Source organism: Aotus nancymaae, unplaced genomic scaffold, assembly GCF_030222135.1.
Source record: "Aotus nancymaae isolate 86718 unplaced genomic scaffold, 86718_ANA_hifiasm-v0.15.2.pri h1tg000036l, whole genome shotgun sequence".
In the NCBI taxonomy this organism is placed as follows: domain Eukaryota; kingdom Metazoa; phylum Chordata; class Mammalia; order Primates; family Aotidae; genus Aotus; species Aotus nancymaae.
In genome coordinates, this window is record NW_026988450.1 from 67,204,263 (window position 1) to 67,217,838 (window position 13,576).

Sequence of the window (13,576 nt, forward strand, 5' to 3'; positions counted from 1 at the left end):
GTGTTCTCTGTATTTCCTGGACTTGAATATTGGCCTGCCTTGCTAGGTTGGGGATGTTCTCCTGGATAATATCCTGAAGAGTGTTTTCCAGCTTGGATTCATTCTCTCTGTCACATTCAGATACACCTATCAAACGTAGATTAGGTCTTTTCACATAATCCCATATTTCTTGGAGGCTTTCTTCATTTCTTTTTACTCTTTTTTCTCTAATCTTGCCTTCTCATTTTAATTCATTGAGTTTATCTTTAATCACTGATATCCTTTCTTCCACTTGGTCAATTCAGCTGTTGAAACTTGTGTATGCTTCGTGAAGTTCTCGTGTTTTTCAGCTCCATCAATTCATTTATATTCCTCTCTAAGCTCTTTATTCTCGTTAGCATTTCATCAAATCTTTTTTCAATGTTCTTAGTTTCTTTGCATTGGGTTAGAACATGTTCTTTTAGCTCAGAGAAGTTTGTTATTACCCACCTTCTGAAGCCTGTTTCTGTCAATTCATCAGACTCATTCTCCATCCAGCCTTGTTCCCTTGCTGGTGAGGAGTTGTGATCCCTTGGAGGAGGAGAGGCATTCTGATTTTGGATGTTTTCATCCTTTTTGCACTGGTTTCTTCCAATCTTTATGGATTTATGTACCTCTGGTCTTTGTAGTTGGTGACTTTCAGATGGGGTCTCTGAGTGGACATCATTTTTGTTGATGACAAAGTTATTTCTTTCTGTATCTTAGTTTTCTTTCTAACAGTCAGGCCCCTCTGCTGTAGGACTGCTGGAGGTCCACTCCAGACCCTGCTTGCCTGGGGATTACCTGCAGTGGCTGCAGAACAGTAAGGGTTGCTGCCAGTTTCTTCTTCTGTTATTTTTGTCCCAGAAGGATACCAGTCAGATGTCAGCCTGAGCTCTCCTTTATAAGGTGTATCTTTGGATATTCACAGGTCAGGGAGCTGCTTGAGGAGACAGTCTGTCCCTTATAGGAGCTCAAATGCTGAGCTGTGAGCTCTGTTGTTCCGTTCAGAGCTGCTGGGCAGGTACATTTAAGTCTGCTGCAGCAGAACTCATAACCGCCTTTTTTCCCCGGGTGCGCTGTTCCTGGAAGGTGAGGCTTTATTTATAAGTTCCTGTCATGCTACTGCCTTTTTTCAGAGATGCTCTGCCCAGCGAGGAGATAGCCTAGTCACAGTCTGCTAGCAGAGGCATTGCTGAGCTGCCATGGGCTCTGCCCAGCTGCTGTGTGAACTTCCTTGCAGTTTTGCTTATAGGCGTATAGTTAGAACTACCTCAGTAATGGCAGTCTGCCACAGTAATGGCCAAGTGTCTCTGTAATGGTGGACTGCCTTGGTGATAGTGGATTGCCTCAGTAATGGCAGACTGCCTTGGTAATGGTGGACTGCCTCGGTAGTGGTGGACGCCCCTCCTCTCACAGAGCTGGACTGTCCAGGGACCAGCTATGATTGCTGTGAAACTCTTAATCCAGAGCATTTCAGATTGCTGGTCTTTGTGGGGGTGGGACTGGCTGAGCCAGATCACCTGGCTCCCTGTTTCAGCCCCTTTTTCCAGTTGAATGGGTGACTTTCCAGTCGCCAGTTGAAATGGTGCCCGGATTTGTGTGAGATTTTGTGCGGAGACTCACTGCACTGGCTGAAACAGCTGCGCTGGAGACTTGTGGTGCTTTTCCACCCAGGAATCTCCTGGTCTGTGGACAGTGAAAATTAGTTTGGAAATGCAGATCAATCACCCTCTGCATTTTCGCTGGGAACAGCAATCCAGAGCTGTTCCTATTTGGCCATCATCCCATTAATTATTTTCAAAGCTCTGTTTTTTGTTTTTGTTTTTGTTTTTTCTGTCATCTCAAGCAGAATGGGATCATTTAGGCACTATGTAAAATCTCTCCAGCAATTCATTCAACTTATGTCATGTGTCCAACTGGGGAGGAATTCCTGGAGCTGTTCTAGAACAATGAGAATTTGTTTGTTGAAAAATTGAGATGAAATTTTTAAAATGCTGCTAAGCTGAGTGGAGGGCGAAAAAAGGGAGGCTTGGAGTTTTCTTTCTATTACAATATATTTTGTCAAAATTTCCCCATTTTTAATTCCTCTTATTTTAATGTTTCCAGTGATTGAAGCACTTTGTTTAAAGCAAAGAAATATAAATCAATAGAGAATTACTTAACTATGAAATGCAAATCAATACCAACTTCCTTATGCAGGAACTTTTTGGTCTGAAATGTTTAGCAGTATGCTATTTGTTTTTAAAAATGTGACTAAAGCCACATTTTTACAAACACAATTAGTGATAGCTTGTAGTGATGCTATTTGTATATCAAAGCACTGTAAAATAATCTTAAGTTTATCTGAGGGCATGACCAACTACCACTTTTTTGTGCATTCTATATCTATTATAAAGAGGCAATAAGAAAATAAATAAAATCAGAATAGCAAAAGGACAGTTTCAATTCTGTGTTACTATATAATGCACACCTAGGCCGGGCGCGGTGGCTCAAGCCTGTAATCCCAGCACTTTGGGAGGCCGAGGCGGGTGGATCACGAGGTCAAGAGATTGAGACCATCCTGGTCAACATGGTGAAACCCCGTCTCTACTAATACAAAAAATTAGCTGGGCACGGTGGCGCGTGCCTGTAATCCTAGCTACTCAGGAGGCTGAGGCAGGAGAATTGCCTGAACCCAGGAGGCGGAGATTGCGGTGAGCCGAGATCGCGCCATTGCGCTCCAGCCTGGGTATCAAGAGCGAAACTCCGTCTCAAAAAAAAAAAAATAATGCACACCTAATCCATATGTCCTATATTTTTCATTAATAAATATCTAATAAGAATTGATATATAAACATAGTGATCACTTAGAAGAACTTCTAAGTGTTTTTGAATGAAAAAACCTAAAATTATTTTGTGTTTGATCTTGTCTTTATTTTGGTATTTTGATAATTTTCTATGATTAAGAAAACACAAAAATGCTGAGCCAGGAAAATTAAATTGTTTAGTATCTGCTGTCACTTTCAGAGAAATAACTTTGTATGGAAATGGATCCTGAGATTATGATCCTGAACCTACTGCTTATTAGCTGTTCAATTTTGAGTAAATCATGAGGTAGTTGTTTTGTCTTTCCAGATTATTCTTCACTGGGTCCTTTATTGCACTGACCATGTGCCAATGGTGGCCCCATATTATTATTAGATCTACTCATTTAGCAATAGTTGACTTGGACCTAAGCTGGACCAATTAAGCTTCTTCCCTAAAATTTGGCTTGGCCCAGTGAGAGCTTTCCTGCATTGGCTGAAGCTTTACGGTACATAACTTATGAATGGTCAGTAGCCATGGGTCTCTGACTCTGAAGAATGCTGGTCTACAGTGAAAGGGAATAAGGCCAACATGCAGAAAGAAACAGATGCAGACACAGTCCTGGGGAGGTCCATGTTTCTGGTTCCAGTTGTTCCTGATGTCCCTCTGTCTCCCTACATTTTGCATGACTGGGTCATTCACCCTTATTTGGCTTTTACTTATTCAAATTGGGTTTTATCTCATTCATTTTGGATTAGAATATTAAATCTCACTTTTATAAGCTGCACCCAAAGTCTTATATGGGATTTTTGTTTGTTTGCAGTTTGTGTAATACCATTGAATTGTTTATTTAAAAGCTCTTGAAATTTTAACCCAATTATTTCAAGTTTATGTGGACTTTGTCCTTTATTAGTTTTAATTAATAATTACTGTTACTGTATATACAGAGAACATTAGTTTTTTGGATTTTTGTGGTTGTTGTTTTTAATCAACTATATTTAAAGCTTTTTTTAATCAGAATTTTATGTTTTTTTAAAGTAGATTCTCAAAATAAGCCTAATGCTCCTATGAAACCTGGAGCCACTTTTGATCCTAATTAAGGTTCAAATAACCTTCACTTCTCTGGTTTTCAATTCACTTTTTTGTAGAAGATAGGAAATTAATCTTGAATGTCACTAAAATTCTGTGACTCTACCACTGTATAAAGTATAACTTCTCTCCACGCCTCATTCATTTTTACAACCCATTGGGAAATGACTCTTTTTGTTCAAACTAACACAGAGGCCATAACAAGGTGCCATTAATTAGTAACAGAAAAAATTTTGAGGAGGAAGTAACTAGAAGAACTGGAAACTTGAGGGGATTTTAGGTAAAATTCTACCTGCTGTTACCCCTCTGGAATAGACAAAGGGTCTCAATATTGAGAGACAATTGCTGAAATCAAAATTCTAGGTATTATACGTTGGGGACTTTTTTTTCATTACAGTATCCTACTTCCTCCCTGGTGCTTAGATGATTCTCTGAAGTTTTGTAGTCTAGTGTTTGATTCTTTCTTTTGCATCTTTTAAGTTTTTTTATTTATGTAACATATTAAAAATGTAACACTTTTCAGACATGTTAAATATACTGAAAATAGTTTGCTATCAGAAAGCACCAATTACCAAGAGATGAAAATGTTTTCCATTGTTCTCTGCTACTGCTATTCAGCTGTCAGACACTAACTCCTTATCGTACAGTTCTGCTTGCCTCTTATCTTCTTAGTTTTCTAAATGTATAATGCACCTCAATCTTTTCTGGTTCTAAAGGTTACTACAGTTTTCCCATTGATAGGATTATGGGTTCACTCACTTTTAAAGAAGAGCTTAGAGTCCCAAGGTGGTAGCTAACCAAAGACTTTCTTTAACTTTAAACAATTAACAATATAGTTGATATGTGGAATTTTAAAAATGTTTCTTTAATTGGACTTTTTGCATATTCTCATTACCCCTGTCCAGTATAAAAATTACAAGACCAGCACTGTATTCAGAAGTTTATTCAGCCCAATTTACATATATATGAAAATAGCCAAGATTAAGATTAACTGATATAACTGGTCACTTAGAATTCAGAGTTATTGAAGGAAAACATCTGCCTAACCCTAGACACTTAGAGGGGCTGGAGTGGAACAAATAGAGAATGGCTGGTATTAAGAAACCAACAAGATCCACAAGGATAGCATAGATAATAATAGAGGCCCAATCAGTAGCATTGGAGGGAAGATGGGTTGTGACCCAAAGATCTGGCAGTGAGGGTCAGATAGATAACCCAATAGATAGGACAGCAAAGTATCCATTCGCTGTAGCATATAATAGATGGAAGGCAAGGAAGAAGGGCCTTGACTTCTAGAAAGGGAAAAGGTAGAGAGTGGTGGGTTCCTGGTGGTCTAGGCTAGCTCAGAGTCCCAGAACTAGAAGACTAGGTTTGAGAAAACAGAAGCCACTCCAGGATCAATACTGACCCTTCTTCCGATTCATTCTTCAGACACAGATATCAGACTTACACAAGTAATTACAGTCCTCCTCTATTTAAACATTCTAATGACCTCTGTTGTCTTCAGGATAAAAGTCCAAATTCTTTAGCTTGACCCAGTCATTCATGGTCTAGTTTATGCCTTCTTCATCAGCCACATTGCCCAGTTTCCCCTCTCATTCTTTATTACAATACATTGAGTAATTATAATTCCAAAAGAGTAAATCTACTTTATGCCACTATCTTTTTGCACATGCTATTACCTCTGACTATAAAACTTTCACCTTGAAAAATCTTCCTTGTCCTTCAAGTCTTAACTCAAGCAGTACTTCATTTATGAAGCCTACCTCGCTCATTCTCCCATAGAGTTGATCCCTCCTGTCCTTGCACATTCTCAAATTATGTAGTATTGTATCTTCCTAAAATTTTTATTTTACATAGTTATCTCATATACTCCAAATATCTTTTTGTGGATAGATTCCATTCATTATTCATTAACCCTAATGTTTAAGGTTATATCTGGCCCATACTGAACTCTCAGTGCTTATAGAATAAATAATGAGACAGGTTTTCAATTAATAAATATTGAGTATAAAGTGAAAGTTTTAGGAAAAATAAAGACCTGGTTATAGAAAACAGAAGAGAAGGTCATAGTGTATCTAACATCAACAATGACCTTGGCTGAGCCTTTGAGTATAGGTCTCCACAACTTTCTTCAAGCTAGAAAGAGGAGTTTTTCCAATACAGAGGCAGAGTTAAGCTTATTTATTTATCTGGAATGAAATAACAGCAAAGCCATAGGTGAGAAGGATGTAAAAGCAGAAAGCTATAAGCCTGATTAGCCAACCTTCAGAAATACAAGTTTCCCTTGCCTTGAAGAAGCACCAGGTAGCAGAAAGATCCTGGACTTTGCAGTTGTTAAAAACTTGATTCACAGCCGTTTATAAAGTATGAGATTTTAACTTTCGTACTTTGAGTCTCAATTTTCTTAATTATAAAATAGAAATAATAAGTCTAACCATGAAAGGTTTATGAGAATTAGCTGAAGTTATATAGTGCAAATGTGATAGAATGGGGTCCAGAAATGTTTGTTTTCTTTTTACTTTCCAAACCCCAATTACTTGTTGGCTCTTTTCTGATTTCTCAGAATTGTTTTGAGAAGAAAAATCAGGCCACACATACAAATTTACCCCAAAGTGATATACCAAGCAACACTTTAAAGGTTGACCATCAGTACTAAGAATGATATTGTCACCTAGATAATGTCAACCAGTGAATACATTTGAAATGTAAGTCATAAATATACAGTGGTCACTCAGCTATTGTGTATTATTTAAAATTGAGTAACTAATAACTTCAAAAATAGGATAAAGCTATATGGAGATACTGAACCTCTAGAAAATAGTTTGTTAGTAAATTGTTCCATACTCAGTATATACCTTGAGTTCTTAAATACGGCAGATTTAACTTCTGTTAAACATTTCAGTGAACATTGCAGCAACAGTAGCTTAGTCAAAGGCCCTGTCTTCCTTCTCTGAAATGAAAGATGCTTTCTTTGTCATCCCAATTTTTGCCTGTCATAACCTCACTCTATATTTCAGTCAGAGTTTGATCAGAGAAACACAACCTCTATGAAATATACATTAATATATTATGAATGTGCCTCACCTTACATAGTTGTGGAGTATAGCTAAACCATTTTCTTCTGGGCTCGATGGTGGAGAATCAGGGCACTTATGAAGTGACACAGGAGGCAGGAGGTTGAGAATCAGGATGTCTATGAAGTGATGAAAGCCAGAAAAAATGGGAACCTTTGAAGCTGGAGCCTCTGAGAACAGGTTAAATCAGGGATAGTCTCTCACTGTCTTTACATGTTGACGATGAGGGTATTCTGCAAAAGAAACCACGTGCTCTTCATCATAGAGCTAAATCTGCACCTAGCACAGGAGCCAGCAATAAATGAGTACTGGCAGGAGCTGTAGGAACTGTGGGGTGGATGCCACTGCAAGGTAGTGAGTCCCCAATACCCAACAATGCACGTACACTGCAGGGACCTCATTGCTTGCATTGACCTTCTGAGTGCGAAAAGAATGTGGCTGATACTTCACATTAACAAGAACTATACAGGGAATAGATTTTATGAAACATAGTTCCAATTGAGTTAAATTGGCATACCATCAATTCACCATATTCTAAATGATTGTATAAAATTCTTACTCTATACTTTTAATTTCTTAACCTAACTCGTTCTTACCTACATTCTTAAGATAAAATCTTCTCCCAGATACCCTAACTCTCCTATCAAAATTGAGCTCTATTTACTATTCAATAGATAAATGAATGCAATTCAATGCATCAATTATCCAGGGCAATGTTTAACTTTATCTATTTCATAATGGATTTCCAGAACTAGTAATCACACTCAACTCATACTGTCTAGAAGCAACTTGTTTAAAATGAATTTTGGTGTAATGGTTTTCCCATGTTGCTTTGAAATGCAGTCTTGTTATTTTACTGTTTTTCTTGCAGCTAAGTCTTTCATTTTGTAAATGTAGACAAATCTGTATTATACTGAAAACCTGAAATGGATTAGCTAGGTATCCTGGATAGTGGAAAATGAATTTCTTGTTTAAAATGAAAGAAACTTTCCCTGCTTCAGCTGTGAAGAATAATATAGAAAGTCATGTCATTAGTAATAATTTACTAATTTGTATATTTTATACAGATTTAATAAATATTTGCATTAAACATTGGCTTTCATATGGAGATTAAAAATGCTTTGTCAGATTTGCAAGTGAATGTGGAAAGCTTAAACTTGACCAATGCACCAAGAATAAAAGAAAGGGTAATACTGCTATTTCCCCTTCTTCTCTTCTGGAGCCAAACACATAGGAACTGGTGCACTAAAGCAGCCATGGTCATGAGAAGCTGATGATATGGGGGAATGAAAAGAAAGTAGCCCCTAAACCTGAAGAAAACATGATACAACATATCTAGGCCAGATGAGTACTTATCAACCTCCCACAGTACTGCTTCCTACAGAAATTTAGAACTTTCTGCAAAACAGTGTGTCAAAACTGATGGGCAGCGGTTGGCAGGAAGATAGGACAACTTTCCGTATCCTTGGCAGAAATTCCTCTAGGGGGAGAAGAAAAGACTGGAAGGTGCTGCATTTGAGGGATTCTGGCTCTTGACAATGGAACATATTCAGGATAGCTATACTTAAAAAGCCAGAAAACAGCAGATGCTGGTGAGGCTGCAGAGAAAAGGGAACACTCAGACAATGTTGGTGGGAATGTATATTTAGTTCAGCCACTGTGGAAAACAGTTTAGAAATTTCTCAAGGAACTTAGAACTACCATTAGACCCAACAATCCCATTATTGGATATATATCCAAAGTCAAACTGTTCTACCAAAAAGACATATGCACTTGTACATTCATCACAGAAATATTCACAGTAGAAAAGATGTGAATTCAACATGGGTGCCCATCAAAGGTGGATTGGATAAAGAAAATGTGGTACATATACACCATGGAATACTATGCAGCCACATAAAAGAGCAAAATCATGTCCTTTACCACAAGATGGACACAAGTGGAGGCCATTAACCTAAGTAAATTAACACAGAAACAGAAAGCCAAATACCATATGCTCTCTCTTTTAAATGGGAGCTAAACATTGGGTACTCATGGACATAAAAATGACAATATACAATGGGCACTGGCAGAGGGGAAGGAAAATAGCAAGGGGTGAAAAAATAACTATTGGGTACTATGCTCACTACTTGGGTGACAGGATCAATTGTACCCCAAATTTTAGCACATATCCATGTACCAAACCTGAACATGTACCCGCTTAATCTAAAATAACAGTTGTAATTAAAAGGAAAAAGGAGTCAGGCTAGCCCTTTCAAAGGGGAGAGGTAAGAAGGTAAGTGTGACTAGCAGTGTTCCCAAAAAACCTCACAGACTCATCTCACAATACTCACAAACCACTTCACCATAACCAAAGCAAAGCCTGGGAACATAACCTAGACTCATCTTCTACAGGTATTTTTCAGGCTAAATCCTTGTATATTTATTTAATTCCCCCTTGGTAGCCATTTTATCCAGATCTCAACTTTGCAAAGACTATGGGAGCGACAGATGATACAGTATGAGATGTTAGCAATTTCATTATAATAATATTAATATATTTAACTTATTTCCACATCATACTTTAGATCCCACAAAATGAAAACAAGAATTTATCCTGAGGCTGCTTATTCTACACACATTTATTGAACACCTATGAAGTACCAAACACCAAAGTGAGATGGGAGAAAAATTCCTTGATCTCATAGAGCTTCCATTCTAATAACTGTCACCTGTCAATCTTTCCTCCCATTCTTCAAGACAGTGAGTTTTAGCTTTACAACTCTCTTTAAGTCACCGCATCTTTATCTCACACTTTCACTCTTAGTAGAAAACTTTGTACCCCATTTCACAAAGAAACCAGAGAGGAGCTTAATTTTCTCCCCAGCTCCATTGAGAATAGAACCCAGCCTTGCCTCATTTCTTCCTGACTCAGAGGATCAGGCAGTAATTTTGAAATTTCCCCAGAGTTTGGAAGGCCACGGAGCTATGAACATACTAAGTTGGCTTTGGGCATTTGGCTGCAAAATTGAGAGTACCAATTATTTTGCTTAATCCAATATTGCTTTTCCTCATTTGCTGACATACTCCAAAGATTTTGCATGCCTTCAAAGGATCCACTGAATTTTACTAACTCATTTTGTTAACCTTAAAGAAGACTGCATCCACTCTTAATCAGGATAAATAACTGCTTTTTTAAACTAAGTTTTTATTAGTTGCTAGTTAGTGGGTAATATAGCAGAAGGTTGGTGAGATTATAAAAATGGTTTAATAAAAAAAAATAAAAGTGTCCAAAAGAAATGTTCTTTTTAGTTCCTAAGTCAGAGATACTGAGAGCTCAGCAAAAAATAGATCTTCATAAATATAACTGATCCTTGAACAATGCAAGTTTGAATTGCAGGGTTCACTTATGTGTACATTTTGTTTCAATAAAAATTAACTCCAAGTGTGCCTGCTTCTCTTGCCTCCTCTCCGCCTCTTCCTCCTCTGCCACCCCAAGACAGCAAGAATGATCCCTTCTTCTTCAGCCTACTGAACCTCATAAAGATGATGAGGATGAAGACACCTTTACGATGATCCACCTACACTTAATCCATAGTAAATATATTTTCTTTTTTTAATTTTCTTAATAACTTTTTTCTCTAGCATATATACTGTAAAAATATATAATACATATAACATATAAAATATGTTAATCAACTTTATGTTATTGATAAGGCTTCCAGTCAACAGTGGGCTATTAATAGGTTTGGGAGATGTCAAAAGTTATACACAGATTTTTGTGCATGGGGATTTGATGCCTCTAAGTTCCACATTGTTCAAAGGTCAACTGTTCTAGTTAAATTAATACAGAGTTATGGAGTCAAAAGATGGTGGACTTTGGAGCAGAGGACCCTTGGTTTAAATATAAGCTCTACAATTTAATAGCCATGTGACTTTGTAAAATCATTTGATATCTGTAAAACCAAATTTTAACAGTTATAAAATAAAGATAAAAATATACCCCCTTAAAGCCATTGTAAAGAATGTTGCAATGGACTGATTGTGCCCCCTTTATAGTCATCTGTTAAACTCTAATCCTAATGTTATGATATTTGGAGATGGCGGTATTTGGAAGGTAAATAGGTCATGACAGTGGAGGTCTCATGAATTGGATTAGTGTTCTTATATGAAGAGACACAAGTGATATGATTATGATCCCTCTCTCAGCCATGTGAAGATACAGCAAGAAAGAATAGGTCTCTTACCAAGCATAGGATATTAAACTTGGACTTCTGGCCTCTAGAATCATGAAAAATAAATTTTTGTTGTTTAAGCAATCTAATCTATCATATTTTGTTATAGCAGCCCAAACAGACTAAGACAAGAAGATGGAAAAATGACTCCACATTCCCAGCAGTTTACTTGGGTTAAATGGCAACTGATTCCAGATTAAACACCAGTTTTCTTTAGAATTCTTCTTCCCCTATTACACCCTCACCCTTAATCTCCATATAAGGAGTTTTGTTCATAACTCCGTAATCAAAATATAATTGGCTGGAAGTTCACAGAGGAGCTGACCAATAGAAATGTTCCCAAACAGGTAATCCACTTAGAGATAGTATTTGAGTCATTTTGTTCTTGTATTCATGGAAGGATCTTGCCTATTTGACACAAGTTAAAGTAATAGAAACCTAATGAGCCTTTCTCATCAGAAGGCTCTCTCTACCCTCAAAACAAAATATATCTGTGAAGAGTCAATTATTTTTTATGCTTTCTTAGCCAAACTTTGGGATGATCAGTAAGTAACAGAAATTATAATTAGAATACTGAAAATATTGTTCCATTTTTTAATCATGGAAATCCTGCAACTTTCCTAGTAAGACATAGGCACAAACAGAAACACTGATGGAGAAACTTGTGCCTTCAGATTAATTTAGATATATTCGCATGCTTTTGATTAATATAGGAGTCCTTGTCCTTCTAAATGAAACTGTTAATTCCTTTGGTGGAATCTGATCTATCTTGCTTAGTGAAGAGAAATAGGATCATTTGCAAAGGATACAATAGAGACCTGAGCTCCACATTTGTTTTAATCTCCAGTGATACACTGTGCTGCAACTGAGAAAATGCCCCATCTTTATTTCTAGAGTTGCCTTGACATTTACCAACCTAATGCTGATTTAATACAGGAGTAGGATGAAAGTGAGGAATGGAAAATATACTCAGGGAAAGTTGAAAAAGAGAAAAAAAGAAAATTGAGTTCTGGTATATGACCATTAGCTACTGTTAATGAATCTGTTGAACTGATGAGATACTATTTTTTAATTCCCTTCATTACTGTAGGCATAGAAGATAGAGGAAGGGATTCTTCAGCCCTCTGTAATTCAGACCTGACTACTCCAACCAACAATTTATATTCTTTTGGTTTTGGAGAAAGCTTGGAATTAAATTATAATGGCAACGATAGTCTTTAGATCCATCTTTTTCTTTTCCTACCATTTATTTATTTAGTACAAAATGAAGATAATGAATGAGGTAAATGTACACACATATTAATTCAAATTTATAAATATTTTTGAAAGTTTGCTACATTTCAGGTGCTGAATTGGGTCTTAGATATGAAGAGATAAATAAATCATCATGTCTGTTCTTATGAATTTCAAAGTTTAATAGGAGAAACTGAGTATTTGTCACAAAAATCAATGTGCTTAGAGCTGTGTTTTTGGTCAGATTTCCTAAAAGTACAGTGGGAGTTGGGGAATCTTGTGCAAGTCCTTCACTGATGAAGTGTTTTCAGGATAAACTTCTAAGGAAGCAGATTAGGATAGTATCAGGAAGAAGCTAAGCAGAGATAATAGGTTTCACTAAGCCTGACCTCAGTGAATCTTTAGAGAACTTGGACCAACACCAGAGAACCTCTGTGAACAACACCACAGACGTATCTCACTCCAAGTCAAGAGGCTGATCCTTTATGCCCTTGAATCATTTAGTCATTTGATGAGGGATCCACTGTTAGGCATTCTTGAGCCCCTGTTGGCCAAAGACAACTCTCTGGAGAAAGATAATTATGGGCCATTACCAGCCAAACTCACAACTGCAAGATAAGTACTTTGACTCCATAAAGAGGTCAAAGCTAAGACAGCATCCACTACTGGATACAAAAATGAATATAACAAGGCTTTATATTGAGGTAACCCAGAGGCTCATTATTCAGACAGGCATTAAACAAACATCTATAATGCACGGTGGCAAGTATAATGATTAGAGGTTAAATAGGTGGTATAGAGGAGTGAGTAATTCCCCAATTACACATGTATTGGTACTTTATCTCATTGCACAAAATACTTGAGTTCTTGAAAATAACTTTGGTGGTAAGGAGTGTGCTCATGGAAGTCATTCTGGAGAAGATGCTAACTGGAGTAGTTTTACAAGTAATAGGCTCTACAAATGTGATACTGGTGAACACGGAATTATTGAATGACCCTGAATTAAATCTTAGTGGGATTCTTTTTTAACCCATTGCTATATATAAGCATATTATACACTATAAAATAAGTAAGTGAGGCTTTTTTAAAATAAAAAAGACCGTAAAAAAATAAGATCAGGTTTTAAGGAAGTAAGCAACTTGTAATTCAATGATAAAAGCCTTTCTGTGATGACATTCA

The 13,576-nt window shown here is 37.0% G+C and overlaps 1 long non-coding RNA gene across 2 annotated transcripts in view; it reads right to left on the reverse strand.

The window, feature by feature from the left end:
- Positions 1–13,576, reverse strand: part of LOC105710827 (uncharacterized) — a 69,556-nt gene that overhangs the window by 36,460 nt on the left and 19,520 nt on the right. For both annotated transcript variants that reach the window (XR_010345509.1, XR_001105890.2), the window contains exon 2: positions 6,961–7,183. This is a non-coding gene — a long non-coding RNA (uncharacterized LOC105710827). The remainder of the gene's footprint in view (positions 1–6,960; positions 7,184–13,576) is intronic.